The 16461-nt window shown below is 37.5% G+C and overlaps 1 pseudogene; it reads right to left on the bottom strand.

Annotated features, from left to right (window-relative positions):
- Positions 1–260: 260 nt before the first annotated feature.
- On the bottom strand, positions 261–774 carry LOC105083455 (large ribosomal subunit protein uL23 pseudogene; annotated as a pseudogene).
- Positions 775–16461: the final 15687 nt, after the last annotated feature.

Genomic DNA, 16461 nt, shown 5'->3' on the forward strand with positions numbered 1-16461 from the left:
TGGTGTACAGCAAAGTGGTTCAGATATATACATATATATTTTTTCATATTCTTTTTCACTTTGGTTTATTACAGAATAGTAATAGTTTTCTGGGCTATACAGTAGTCCTTTGTTATTTATCTTCTTTATCTATAGTGGTGTGTATCTGTTACTCACAAGCTCCTAATTTATCCCTACCCAACTTTCCCCTTTGATGACCATAAGGTTTTGTTTATTTGTTGTTTGTTTTTTAATAGTGAAAAATTTTATATTTAGAATTAGCCAGCTGGACTGAGTTTAGATGATTCCAATTTTGTTGGAAAGCATAGTTTGTCCAAAGCATAATAGCCAGAAGCCAGTCATACATATGCCTTCTTCTCTCCATCAGGCCTGATCAGGGTATTGACCTTCGCCACATCAATGTCATAGAGCTCCTTCACAGGCTGTTTGATCTGGTGCTTGTTGGCCTTGACATCCACAATGAACACAAGTGTTTTGTTGTCTTCTATCTTCTTCATGGCTGACTCGGTGGTCGGGGGGAACTTGATGATGGCTTAGTGGTCAAGCTTGTTTCTCCTAGGGGCGTTCTTCCAAGGATATTTGGGCTGCCTTCTGAGCTGCAGTGTTGTAGGCCGTTGGAAGGTGGGTTACATCTGGAATTTCATTTTTTTTTTTTTTTTTTTTTTTTTTGTGGCTGTGGAAGCCTTTCAGCACTGCTTTCGTGGCCTTCAAACCCTTTGCTTTATCTTCGGCTTTGGGAGTGGTGGGGGCTTCCTTCTTCGCTTTCAGCACCATCTTCGTGAAAAGCTGGTAACCATAAGTTTGTTTTCTATGTCCTATTGGTCTATTTCTGTTTTGTGAATGAATTCATTTGTAGCCTTTTTTTAGATTCCACATGTAAGTTATATCATATGGCATTTATCTTTCTTTTTCTGACTTATTTCACTTAGTATGATTATCTCTAGGACCATCCATGTTGCAGCAAATGGCATTAATTCATCCTTTTTATGGCTGAGTAGTATTCAATTGTGTATATATATCACACCTTCTCTATCCATTCATCTGTCAATAGAGATTTAGGTTGCTTCCATGTCTTGGCTACCGTACATAGTGCTGCTATGAACATTGGGGTGCATGCATCTTTTTGAATTAGAGTCTTCTTCAGATATATGCACAGGAGTGGAATTGCTGAATCATACGGCAATTCTATTTTTAGATTTTTAAGGAACCTCCATACTGTTCTCCATAGTGGCTGCACCAATTTATATTCCCACCAACATTATAGGATGGTTCCCTTTTCTCCATGCCTCTGCATCATTTGTTATTTGTAGACTTTTTAATAATGGCCATTCTGACCATTGTGAGATCAGAGCTCATTGTAGTTTTGATTTGCATTTTTCTGATAATTAGTAATGTTGAGCATCTTTTCATGTGCCTATTGGCCATCTTTATGTTGAAGTAAGTTTTAAGTTTTAGAAGTACATAAGGGAAAAAACTCAACAAATATGAATTTTAAATTTATGTTCATTCCTTATAATGTCTATGTAATCTATGATATCTTTTACTTAGTTATTTTAAGTAAGGACATGAAACTTATCAGGAACATAATTATAATAGTGTTTACATAGAGAATTATTTATTAATATCAGTTCATCAAGAATGTCTTTGAAGGAGTTACTGATGTTTGAAAACAATCTCATATTAAATATAACACATTTACCTATAAAACAATGACATGCATGGATTTCTCTCTTTATTGCCTGCTTCACCCCAACACACACACACACACACACACACACACACACACACACTTCAGAGTGCCAAGAGCAACAGTGTATTAAAATATCAAAGCCATGACAACGATTTTAATTTTAAAGAAACCAAAATAGAGTTTGTATTCACAAAATATCATCACTGGTTGGTTTCTTTAATTCACACAAAAAACTGCTTGCTTAACTGCCAGTTAAATAGTCTAACCGAATTGGCAATTCATTTTAGTTAAAATGTTTGTTCTGGTAGTCTAGTATAAACACTGTCCCACATTGGTTATTTTAGAGGTTACATTTCCCCAAAAGATGCAATACATACACCTACCTAAAAAAACAGACAAACCTCTCAGCAGACACGGTGGTCATTCTGATGCGCTCAACAGTGATTTGACTCCTGTCACCTAAGTCTGAATAGCAAGAGGGTACTTTGAAAGAAACTGTCTAGAGACTAATGTTTCAAATTCTCTTGAAAACTTAAACAATTCTTCAAAGAACAGGCATTGCAGAAAGAGAAGTCTCAAGTGAATGGATTCTAGAGAGTCCATTAGTTTGTGGAAGAAAATGATGCTAAATGTGACACTTAATTTATTACTTGAATCACAAACATTAAGTGACTATGCTTTCTTGGGGACAAGCTGTTATAAACATTACTGTATAACTTCAGAAATTTATTCAGTTATGTCTGATAGCTTTTTAAGACCCTGAATCTCTTGTTAAATCAAAGTACACTTATTTATTTATTATAAAATTAAGCTTGTTGATATGTGTCAATGAAAAATCTTTATTTGTAGAGTATGGCCAAGATTTTGGAATAGGAAGACCCTGAGCTCACCTCCTCCCATGGGCTCACCAAAATTACAACTATTTGTACAGCAAGTATCTATGAGAATAACCTGAAGACTAGCAGAAAAGATTTTCCACAGCTAAAGATATAAAGAAGGAACCACAACAAGATGAGTAGGAGGGACACAGATGTGGAATAGTCAAGACCCAGGTCCTCAGGTAGGTAACCCACAAATAGGAGAATAATCACAACTGTGGAGGTTCTCCCAAAGCAGCACAGAGTCCAAGTCCCACATTGGACTCATCAACCCAGGGTACTGCATCAGGAAGATGAGCTCCTAGAAGAGCTGGCTTTTCAGGCTAGTGGGGCTTGGATCCAGGAGAAATTGAGGGTGGTAGAAAACATAAAATACAATCCTAGAGGGCATAAACAAAATCTCACATGCTCCTAGTCCCAGCACAGAGGCAGTAATTTGAAAGGAGTATGAGTCAGACCCACTTGCTGATCTTGGAGAACCTCTTGGAGAGTCCAAGAGGATACTGGGGCTCCCCCTGGGGACATAGACAGTGGTGGCAGCCATTTTTAGAAGCTTGTTCTACAGTGAGAACACTGGTGTTGGCAAGTGCCATTTTAGAGTCATAACAGCATAGGAGCTTACCTGCCCACCAGCAGGCTAACAACAGCAATGGGACCCCCAGACCATGTAGCCAGCTGCTCCAGGACCTGGCTCCACCCATCAGCAGGCTGACATCAACTTTGAGGCCTTTGAATCCCACACCTAGACCCGTCTACCCAACAGTGAACTGGCAGTCACCACACAAGTCAAGGCCTAGTAACCAACTGGCCACGGGCTAGCCCTGCCCCCACAGTAGTCAGCCCTGCCACAGCAGAAGGGACTATGCAGCTCATATAAGGGTCAATCCTAGAGCATATATCTCTGGTGACCAGAGGAGAGTGTGCTGCTAGGCCCCATATTATGTCTCCTACATAAGGCCATTACTCCAAAATTGGGAAACATAACCAATCTATCTAATACATAGATATAAACACAGAGGAGTAGACAAGGAATATGTTCTAAAAGAAGGAACAAAACAAAAGCCCAGGAGAAAGAATAAACAAAATGGAGATAATGTAGTTTATCCAATAAAGAATTCAAGGTAATAATTATAAAGATGCTCAACTAAGGGGAAGAATGGATGAACAGAGGGAGAAGTTTAACAAAGAATTAAAAAAATATAAAGTAGAAGTAAACAGAGCTGAAGAATAGGATAACTGAAATAAAAAATACACTAGAAGGAATCAACAGTAGGTTAGATGATACAGAGGAACCGATGAATGAACTAGAAGACAAAGTGGTGGAAATAAACAAAGCTGAACAGAAAAAGAAAAAAGAACTTTAAAACTTGAGGATAGTTTAAGAGACCTCTGGGTCAACATCAAGCATACTAACATTCACATTATAGGGACCCTAGAAGGAGAAGAAGAAGAGAAAAGGCTAGAGAACTAATTTAAAGAAATAATAGCTGAAGACTTCCTTAACCTGGGAAAGGAAACAGACACCCAGCTTCAGGAAACATAGAGAGTCCCAAACAAGATAAACACAAAGAATTCCATACCAAGTCATGTTCTAATTAAAATGGCAAAAATTAAAGATCAAGAGAGAATCTTAAAAGCAGCAGGAGAAAAGCAGCTAGTTTGGTACAACAATGGAATTCCCAAAAGGCTATCAGCCAACCTCTCAGCAGAAACTGTGCAGGCTAGAGGGAGTGGCATGATGTAATCAAAGTACTGAAAGAAAAAAACCTACAATACTCTACCCAGCAAGGCTGTCATTCAGATTTGAAAGAGAGATAAAAGTATTTCAGAATCAAAGACATTTCAGACAAGCAAAAATTAAGAGTTCAGCTCTACTAAATCAGATTTACAAGAAATTTTAAAGGGACTTCTCTAAGCAGAAAAGAAAAGACTACAACTAGAAATATGAAAGGAAAGAGCTCATTGGTAAAGATAAATATATAGTAAAGGTAGTAGACTAACCATTTATAAAGCTAGTAGGAAAATTAAAAGACAAAGCAGCAAAATCATCTATAGCCACAATAAGTAGTTAAGGGATACAAAAAACAAAAGCTGCAATATGTGAAGCCAAAAGCATTAAACATAATGAGGTGGAGCGTAAAAATGCAGGGTTATTAGAGTATGTTCAAATTTAAGAAATCACCAACTTAATCATATATGTATATATGTATATACATATACACACACATATATATACCTCATGGTAACTATAACTAAAACCTGTAAGAGCTAAACAAAAATTGAAAAAGGAATGCAAATACAACACTAAAAACTCTTATCAAATTACAAGGGAAGAGAACAAAAGAAAGAGATAGAAACAGAGAAGAACTACAAAAATTACCAGAAAACAAGTAACAAAATATATATCAATAAGTACATACCAATGAATAATTGCTTTAAATGTAAATGGACTAAATGCTCCAATCAAAAGATACAGGATGGCTGAATGGATACAAAAACAAGACCCATATATATGCTGCAAGAGACTCCCTTCAGTTCTAAAGACATATATAAACTGAAGTGAAGAGATGGAAAATGGTATTCCATGCAAATGGAAAGGACAAGAAAGCTGGAGTAGCAATACATATACCAGTATGTATATGTATGAAATAGACTTTAAAACAAACATTGTGATAAGAGATAGAAGACATTACACAATGTTAAAGAGATCAATCCAATAAGAAGATATAATAATTGTAAATATATATGCACCTAACATAGAAGCACCTAAACACACAAAAACAATTATTACAAACATAAATGGAGAAACTGACCATTATTGTGGTGATCACTTTGTAATGTATAAAAATATCCAATCATCATGTTGTACACCTGACATTATAATATTGTTAAGTCAATTATACTTCAATTTTAAAAAAGAAAATAATAGTAACATTGGAATCTTAAATGCAACCATATCAAGTAAATAAATAAATAAATAATATTCTCTTGGGTGGAAAAAAGGAAAAGTATTCATTTTTTAAAATGTTCCTACTTAATCTAAACATTCAGATAACACATTCTGCCAGTCACAAACAGTATGAAAATTAAAAGCTGGAGTACTAGCTAAATTAGAACATTTAAAGGAGTGATTGTCATACTTGACAATCTCATGGGGGCAGAGAAACCATAAAAGTAAAACAAAAAGTAAAACTAAATAAAAAGGAAAATGGCAAGTAACAGGCATGAAGAGAAATGTTATGGCACATAAAGGTTTCTATGAAGAAGCTAATGTAAAAAAATGGGCTGAGAATATGATTGTTGAATCTAGAGAAGAAATAAAAATGACCAGTAAACATAAAAAATGATTAACCTGATTAATGAAGATATACAAAGTAAAATATCAGTTTGATATTATTTTTGATTCCTTGCAGATGAAGAGAAATGATTAACTCATAATTGGACAGAATGTGGATAAACTAGGACTCTAATATACCTGAGTATACATAAAAGAAAAAATTGGTACAATGAGAGGGACAATTGTTTTTACTTGACCATAAAAGAAAATCAATTTGGCAACAAGTTTCCAAGTGTAAAATGTACATACACTTTTGCTATTTTTTGCAGGGGAGGTAATTAGGTTTGCTTATTTATTTTTAGAGGAGGTACTGGGATTTGAACCCAGGACCTTGTGCATGCTAAGCATGTGTTCTGCCACTGAGCTGTATACTGCCCCATTTCTTGGTCTTTTTTTGGGGGGGCTAGGTAATTAGATTTGTTTACTTACTTATTTTGATGGAGGTACTAGGGATTGAACCCAGGTTCAATCTACCACTCTACCACTCTACCACTGAGCTATACCCTCCGCACGAGGCAGAAACACTTTAACCTAGAAAATCTATTCCCAGGGCTTTTTAAAAAAGAAATGATTTCATAACTGATCAAAATGTATGTACAAGAATATTCATTTTGGCATTTTTTATATTAGTAAAATTTGGTAACAATCAAAATGTCCATCAAAATGGAATTGGGGAAAAAAAGAATTAGGTAAATAAATTCTTGAGTAACCATGTAATAGAATAATCCACAGTCATTAAAAATGTTGATAGAGGTTTGTATGAAAAGTTAAATCATTGAGAGGAGGCCAAGATGGCAGAGTAGAAGGATGCTTGTAGCTCACCCTCTCCCACAGATACACCAAGACTCACATCCACAGACCCACTCAGCCAACCAGAGCACCTACAGAACTCTGACAGAACATCGTCCTCTTCAAAAGATAGAGATGCCAAAAATCCGATAGGAGAAAAGTTAAAAAGAAAGAAGAAAAGGCAAAATAGTGCGGGACTGGTCCCAGGGAGAAGGAGTGGCAAAGGAAGACTGGCGCTTGTTCGCTGGGTCTCCCCTCTCCAACCGAGAGGCCAGCGGGACGGAGGATGAGCTTCCGAGGCTCGAATCTGTACAGATCAGCCTTTGACCGACAGAACTAAGTTAAACGGGCACAGAGGGTCCCTGCAACACCCAGCCCAAGACACAGGCCGGCAGCGGTGGGCAGGGCCAGGCTGCCCAAGTCAGGCGTAGGGCGGGGACGGCTGCACTGAGGCAGCCCTGGGGAACTGCAGGGGGCTGCGAGCCATGGCTATGTGTGCACAGGGAAGAACAACCTAGGCCCTCCATAAAACAACACGGCTGATGTGCCCTGGGGGGAAGGGTGCATACCCCCATCTCTGAAAACTCGCAGGAAGTTTTCGGGTGAAGAGAGGCGGGGCTCAGGCACAGCCGCCATATCCTCTGGTGCTTAGCAACCAGGCGGGGGCGGGGGCGAAGGGGAAACCTGAATCCACACCTAAGGGCTTAACAGCCTCAAAGGCCAGACGGAGACTTGTCTATAGCCCGAGGCAGGTAGGATCCTTCCATCCTGGTCCCTCAGACTTGCACCACCAAGACAAACAAGGAGCTGGGTTTTGGCCCGGAGCAGGGGCAGGGCTGTTCCTCTGTCTTCCGCGAGCCCGCCTACAGAGTGAGCAGCGGCACAGAGCTGCGGAGCTACCGGGGCCAGGAGAGGGCGGCCCCCCCACCTTTCTGGCAGGAACGCAGCCTCTGACCATGGTGCTGGGAGGGGGCGTGACCCACCCTCCTACCTGGCCAGTCTGTAACATCTGACTGCGGCATCGGGAGGGGCAGTGACCCGCCCGCCCACAGCAGAGGAGAGCTGCACCTGACCCAGTGTTGGGGTGGGGGTGTGATCTGCTTGCTGACAGGCACTGGGAGCAGCACAGATGAGGGCGCCAATGGAGAGCCTCTGGAAACAACAATCTGAGCTTCAAAAACAGGAAGAAGACAGAAAGACTTTGCATTAAGAGCACACAGTCTCCAGGAGAACACCGTACTCCCCCTTTTTAAAAAATCTGTTTTTACCTGTTCTATTTTCTATTACGCTTATAATTTTTACTTCTTAAACAATTATATATACCCCCAGTTTTAATCCCTTTTAAATTTTTAAAAAATATTTTTATTATTTTTAAAAATGCACATCATTTCATTTTTATTTCTCATGGTTTTGATGTCCTGTTATTGATTATACAGAGGTTTCAAATACATTTTTTCCTCTTTTCTCCTTTTTTAAAGGTTTTAAAAGAACGTCTCAAACTGATTGCTATTCTGCTTCAGCTTGCTCTTCTATTATTCATTATACTGTTTTCAAACATTTTTTTCTCCCTTCTTTTAAAATTCTCTCTCTCTCTCTTTTTTTAAGTTTTATTCCTACATAAGCATTAGATAGATAAACTCCTTAAGGAGTTTAGAACTGATACTCCATAAACCACAGTGCCAGAGAGGTATGAGCAAGATGAAGAAGCAGAGAAACCATTCCCAGTTAAAAGAATAAGAGAAATCCCCTGAAAGAATGATCAATGAAATAGACATCGATAGCCAACTAGATCAAGATTTCAAAAAAGGAGTGATCAAAGTACTGAAGGAACTAAAAGAGATAGTGTTTAGAGATATAAAATATGTCAAAAATGAAATTGAAGCTATAAAGAAGAGCCAAGTAGAATTGGTAAACTCGTTGGCTGAGATGAGAAATGATCTAAAGGCTGTGCAAAGCTGACTTGATAATGTAGAGGAACGAATAAGTGACCTAGAAGACAGGACAATAGAAAGCACCCAATGAGAACAACTACAAGGTAAACAAAAACAAAAACAAAAACAACAACAAAAAAAAATGAAAATAGCATAAGGCACCTATGGGATAATACAAAGCTAGCCAATCTTCAAATAATAGGGGTCCCAGAAGAGGAAGAAAGATCAAAGGGGATTGAAAAGGTATTGGAAGAAATCATAACTGAAAACATCCCAAACTTAAAGAAGGAATCAGATATCCAAGGACAGGAAGCTCAGAGGATCCCAAACAGGAAGAACCCAAATAGACCCACACCAAGACATATTATAATCAAGATGGCCAGAGTCAAGGATAAAGAAATGATACTAAAGGCAGCAAGAGAAAAAAACAAAGAGTGAGTTACAAGGGAACCCCCATAAGGCTCTCAGCTGATTTCTCTACACAAACACTACAGGCCAGAAGGGAGTGGCAAGATATATTCAAAGTCCTGAATGAAAAAAAGATGCAGCCTAGGATAATTTATCCAGCAAGGCTATCCTTTAGGATAGAAGGAGACATAAAGAATTTCACAGACAAGAAAAAACTGCTAGAGTTTAGCAACACTAAACCCATGCTAAAAGAAATATTGAAAGGTTTACTCTAAGTAGAAAAGCAGCAGGATGTTACAGAAATGAGAAACTCACAACTGGAAAGGTGATAACTCATTAATTACAAATAAAATAAACACAAAATTGTAAAACAAGACATCTAAATCATTGAGAGTGCTCAGGCAGGAAAATATAGAATATTTTTTTCTTTCTTTTTAAAATTTTTTGTTCTTTGTAGGATGGGTTTGAGATCATGTTACTATCAATTTAATAAAAAGTTACAGTAATGGGCTAATAGACTTACAAAAAAGGGTAACCACAAGCCAAAAACTTACAAAGGAGTCACAAAAACTAAATAAAATTTATGACAATACAAAGGAAAATTACCAAACCACAAAAGGAAGAAGAAAGGAACAAAGAGGAAATACCAAATCAACTGCAAAGATAAGTTCAAAATGGCAATAAACACACATCTATCATTAATTACTGTAAACATTAATGGACTAAATGCTCCAGTCAAAAGACATAGAGTGGCAGACTGAATAATAAAGCAAGAACCTTCAATATGCTGCATACAAGAGACCCACTTTAGGGAGAAGGAAACATATAGATTGAGAGTGAAAGGAAGGAAAAGGATATTCCATGCAAATGGAAAAAGCCAAAAAAGCAGGTGTAGCAGTACTGATTTCAGACAAAATAGACTTTAAAACAAAGGCCATAAAGAAAGATAAAGAAGGATATTTTATAATGATTAAAGGAGTGATACAAGATGAGGATATTACACTCTTTAATATATATGCACCCAATATAGGAGCACCCAAATACATAAAACAATTACTAACAGAGATAAAGGGGGATATTGATGGGAATACAATCATAGTTGGAGATTTTAACACTGCATTAACATCACTAGACAGATCTTCCAGACAGAAAATAAATAAAGCAACAGAGAAATTAAATAATGCAATAGAGAAATTAGATTTGGTGGAAATTTTCAGAGCATTATACCCCCCCAAAATAAGATATACATTCTTTTCAAGTGCACATGGAACATTTTCTAGGATTGATCATGTACTTGGGCACAAAAGAAACCTCAACAATTTTAAGAAGATAGAAATTATCTAAAGCATCTTTATTGACCACAATGCCATGAAACTAGAAATCAACAACAGAGAAACAAAGGAGAAAAAAAGGAAAGCATGGAGACTATACAATATGCTATTAAAAATCCAATGGGTCAATGAGGAAATCAAAGCTGAATTTAAAAAATACTTTGAGACAAATGAAAATGAAAGCACAACCACACAAAATTTATGGGACACAGCAAAGGCAGTGCTAAGAGGGAAGTTTATAGCGATACAGGCCTTCCTCAAAAAAGAAGAACAATCCCAAATAAATAATTTAACCCACCATCTGAAAAAACTAGAAAAAGAAGAACAAAAAACCCCAAAAAGCAGCAGAAGGAAGGAAATTATAAAGATTAGGGAGGAAATAAATAAAATAGAGATTTAAAAAACCATAGAAAAAAATCAATCAAACCAAAAGCTGGCTTTTTGAAAAAGTAAATAAACTCGACAAACCTCTGACCAATCTCACAAAGAAGAAAAAAGAGAGAGCACAAATTAGCAAAATAAGAAAGGAAAATGGAGAAATTACAACAAACAAAATAGAAATACAGAATATCATACAAGAATGTTGTGAAAAACTATATGGAACCAAAATGGATAACCTAGAGGAGATGGACAAGTTTCTGGAATCATACAGTCCACCAAGACTGAATCAGGAAGAAACTGACCACTCGAACAAACTGATCACTAGAAATGAAATCGAAATAGCAACAAAAAAAAAAACCTCCCTACAAATAAAAGTCCAGGACTGGACAGCTTCACCAGTGAATTGTACCAAACAAAGAAGAACTCATACCAGTCCTTCTCAAACTCTTCCAGAAGACTGAAAAGGAGGGAATACTCCCAAACTCATTCTATGAAGCCACCATCACCCTGATACCAAAACCAGGCAAAGACACTACCAAAAAAGAGAATTATAGGCCAATATCACTGATGAACATAGACGCCAAAATCCTCACCAAAATTTTAGCAAATAGAATCCAACAACACATAAAAAAGATTATACATCATGACCAAGTGGGGTTCATCCGAGGGACACAAGGGTGGTTCAACATATGCAAATCAATCAATGTAACACATCACATCAACAAGAGAAAGGACAAAAACCACATGATCATCTCAATCGATGCAGAAAAAGCATTTGATAAAATTCAACACCCATTTATGATAAAAACTCTTGCCAAAGTGGGTATAGAGGGAACATATCTCAACATAATAAAAGCTATATATGACAAACCTACAGCCAGCATAGTACTCAACGGTGAAAAACTCAAAAGCTTCCCACTAAAATCTGGGACAAGACAAGGTGGCCCACTATTACCACTTCTATTCAACATAGTCTTGGAAGGCCTAGCCACAGCAATCAGGCAAGAGAGAGAAATAAAAGGGATCCAAATTGGAAAAGAAGAGGTAAAAGTGTCACTATATGCTGATGACATGTTACTATATATAGAAAGTCCTAAAAGGTCCACACAAAAACTACTAGAGCTGATTGAAGAATTCAGCAAGGTAACAGGTTACAAGATTAACATTCAAAAATCAGTTGCATTTCTTTACACTAACGAGGAATCAACAGAAAAAGAAAGTAAAGAAACAATTCCCTTTAAAATAGCACCCAAAGTAATAAAATACCTAGGAAGAAATCTAACCAAGCAGGTGAAAGAATTATACACAGAAAACTATAAACCATTGATGAAGGAAATTAAAGAAGACTTTAAAAAATGGAAAGATATCCCATGCTCTTGGATTGGAAGAATCAATATTGTTAAAATGGTCACACTGCCCAAGGCAATCTACAGATTTAATGCAATCCCTATCCAATTACCCAGGACATATTTCACAGAACTAGAACAAATCATAATAAAATTTATATGGAACCATCAAAGACCTAGAATTGCCAAAGCATTACTGAAGAGAAAGAAGGAGGCTGGAGGAAAGACTCTCCCAGACTTCAAACAATACTATAGGGCTACAGTTATCAAGACAGCATGGTATTGGTACCAAAACAGACATATAGACCAATGGAACAGAATAGAGAATCCAGAAATGAACCCATAAACTTTTGGTCAACTAATCTTTGGCAAAGGAGGCAAGAATATACAATGGAATAAAGACAGTCTCTTCAGCAAATGGTGTTGGGAAAACTGGACAGCAGCAATATAAAGCAATGAAGCTAGAACACTCCCTTATACCATACACAAAAATAAACTCAAAATGGATCAAAGACTTAAACATAAGACAAGATACAATAAACCTCCTAGAAGAAAATATAGGCAAAACAGTATCTGACATACATCTCAAAAATGTTCTCCTAGAACAGTCTACTCAAGCAATAGAAATAAAAGTAAGAATAAACAAATGGGACGTAATGAAACTTACAAGCTTCTGCACAGCAAAGGAAACCAGAAGTAAAACAAAAAGACAACCTATGGAATGGGGAAATTTTTACAAATGAAACTGACAAAGGCTTGATCTCCAGAATATATAAGCAGCTCATACAACTTAATAAGAAACAACCAAACAACCCAATCCAAAAATGGGCAGAAGACCTAAACAAATAATTCTCCAAGGAAGACATACAAATGATCAAAAGGCACATGAAAAATGCTCAATATCACTAATTATCAGAGAAATGCAAATCAAAACTACAGTGAGGTATCACCTCACACCAGTCAGAATGGCCATCATTCAAAAATCCACAAATGACAAATGCTGGAGAGGCTGTGGAGAAAGGGGAACCCTCCTACACTGCTGGTGGGAATGCAGTTTGGTGCAGCCACTGTGGAAAACAGTATGGAGATTCCTCAAAAGACTAGGAATAGACCTAACATATGACCCAGGAATCCCACTCCTGGGCATATATCCAGAAGGAACCCTACTTCAGGATGACACCTGCACCCCAGTGTTCATAGCAGCACTTCTTACAATAGTCAAGACATGGGAGTAGCCTAAATGTCCATCAACAGATGACTGGATAAAGAAGAGGTGATGTATTTATACAATGGAATACTACTCAGCCATAAAAACTGACAACATAATGCCATTTGCAGCAACAGGGATGCTCCTGAAGAATGTTATTCTAAGTGAATGTCATTCTAAGTAAAGTAAGCCAGAAAGAGAAAGAAAAATACCATATGAGATTGCTCATATGTGAAACCTAAAAAAAACAAACAAAGAAGCAAAGTATAAATACAAAACAGAAATAGACTCATAGACATAGAATACAAACTTGTGGTTGCCAAGGGGGTGGTGGTAGGAAGGGATAGACTGGGATTTCAAAATTGCAGAATAGATAAACAAGATTATACTGTATAGCACAGGGAAATATATACAAGATGTAGTGGTAGCTCACAGAGAAAAAATTGTGACAATGAATATATATATATGTTCATGTACAACTGAAAAATTGTGCTCTACACTGGAATTTGACACAGCATTGTAAAATAATTATAAATCAATAAAAAATGTTAAAAACAAAAAGAAAGGTTAAATCATTGAATCAATGCATTCATTGGCTCAGGAGGGCTACAAATATAACAGAACACATATGTTATGTGAATGAAATTTTAAACATAAATCAAAAAGTTTAGATTTGCAATAGTTGGACTTTGTGAGAGAAAGATGTTTAGTTTGAAAAGTTTGGCTTTGCCTATTGGAAGCCAAAGCCCTGAAGTGTTAAAACAGATGATAGATTTGGAGGAATGAATGGTGAGTTTTCCCTCCTTTCTGGGCAAAGAAACAGGTTTAGTTTTTCACAGACAGAGAGTAGAGTAGTAGACTTGGCTGTTATCAGTGATCTCTGGGAAGGAACATAGTTCTCTGCATTCTTGTTGGCCAAGCTTTGAAGATGGGATGAGAGGGAAGAATAGAAATCCAGTTCCAATTGAAATGCACCAATGGAGAGGGAACCAATGTTTTACTTTTCTAGGTATAGCCCAGGGTCACTGCAGGCTTTTAAAGAAACTCTATGTGTATTAGTTTCAAATTGCTGCTATAACAAGTTACCACAAACTTGGTGACTTAAAAAACAATGCAGTTTATTACCTTATAATTCTAGAGGTCAGAAGCATGAAATTAATCTGTGTGCTGAAATCAAGGTTGTTGGAAAGGCTACAGTCTTTCTGAAGGCTTCAGGGGAGAATCTATTCCTTGCCTCTTCTAGCTTCTAGAAGCTACTTTACATTCCCCCTTTTCATCTCTAAAGCCAGCAGGGTAGCATCTTACAGCCTCTCTCTCTGCTTCCATTGTCATATCTTTTCTGCTTCTGATCTTCCTGCTTCCCTTTTATATGGGCCTTGTTTTATTTTGGGTCTACCAAGATAATCCAATATAATCTCTCTCTGTCAAGATCTTCAACTTAATCACACATCCTTTTACCTGCAATATCTGCAAAACCCCTTTTACTGTGTAACGTAACATACTTACAAGTTCTGATGAGGAAAATGTGAATATCTTTGGGGGCCATTACTGATCCTACCATAACATGGTACCCTAGCAAAAGGATAGCAATAACTGTTAGATGTGCAGCAAGTGGTGCTGAGAGCAATCTCAGTTTGGCACTGGAGAGCAGCTGTGAGGGCACAGATGACGTTGTAGAGTGGATTTCTGTGTGCCCTCAAAATTCATCTGTGAAATCCTAACCCGAAAGGTGATGCCATTAGGAGGTGGGATCTTTGGGAGATAACTAGGTTTTGGGGGTGGCACCCTCACGAATGGGACTGGTGCCCTTATAAAGGAGGCTCCAGAGAGCTGCCTTGCCCTCTTCTACCTTGTGACAGCTGTCTGTGAACCTAGGAAAGCTGTTCAAAGACAGACGCTGAATCTGATGGCACCTTGATCTTGGACAGCCCAGCCTCCAGAGCTGTGAGAAATACACGTCCACTGTTTAAGCCACCCAGTGTGTGGTATTTTGTTATAGCAGACTGAACAGACTAAGACAGATGGGATGGGAGGCAGACTTGAAGAGACCTTGTATTTGGAATAAAAGTGAATGGAGAATGTACAATCTGACAGCCAGATATCAAGGAATGATTCCAACCCTCTTGCCAGATGTAGCAAGAATGAAAGCTGCTGCCTAAAGCTCAGATAAAGGCAGCCCAGGACAGATGAGCATCACCAGGGATGAAGCCCTGTTCTCTCTGCCGCCCAGATGATTTATAGCCCTTGCCCAGTAGCCGAAAAATCACCCTGCGTGGAGGGGAGGAGAAAAGAGAGGAAAAGTCCTGAAGTGCTGTGACTACATTAAACCAACGAAGAACTAGAAAACACTGGAGTGACTAAGTCTACCGTGAATTGCCCACATTGACTTTTCTGCTAGTTCTGGGTCTTAAGAATAAACTAAGCAGTATTTGCTGTAAGTTTTCTACATCTTAGTAAATGTTTTGAAATTCATAACTAAAACATATATTTATTAATATAGAAAGATGCCCATAATATATTATTAAAAACACACTATAAAAATAAATAAAAACACACTATAAAAAAGAAAAATAAAGTTAGTATCCTGTTTTAATTGGTGTACTGTATTTATGTGAGTTTATGCATAGAAAAAAAATCTTAAAATTATACTCTTAATTTAACATGCTTCTTTCTGGGTGATTGGATGATACAATTTTTAGGGTACTTCTTTTCTTTGAATCTATCCAGTTTTACCGTGCATTTGTTTATACAATGAGCATGTATTATTTAAATAATCAGCAAAAGCAAAAAGCCATTTTCATTTTGCAAAAACCTATGGTAAAAGATAGTATCATTTATTTTAAATTTAATTTTCTTGGGGGAGAGGTAATTAGGTTTTTATTTGTTTATTTAATGGAGGTCCTGGGGATTGAACCCAGGGCCTCATGTGTGCTGGATGTGTGCTCTACCACTGAGCTACACCCTCCCCCTAGTATCATTTATTTTAGACAGTGAAGTGGTGTGGAAAGAACATTGAACTTACTGTCAGTAAAATGAGATCAAGTGTCAATTTTCCAGTATATTAGTCGTGTGAACTTGGACAAGCCACCTACAATTGCTGGGCCCCATCCGAAAACTGAGGATACCAGGTGAAAACAGTGGTACCGTATGGAATGCGTTGGAC

This window comes from Camelus bactrianus, chromosome 14 (assembly GCF_048773025.1).
Source record: "Camelus bactrianus isolate YW-2024 breed Bactrian camel chromosome 14, ASM4877302v1, whole genome shotgun sequence".
NCBI classification, from domain to species: domain Eukaryota; kingdom Metazoa; phylum Chordata; class Mammalia; order Artiodactyla; family Camelidae; genus Camelus; species Camelus bactrianus.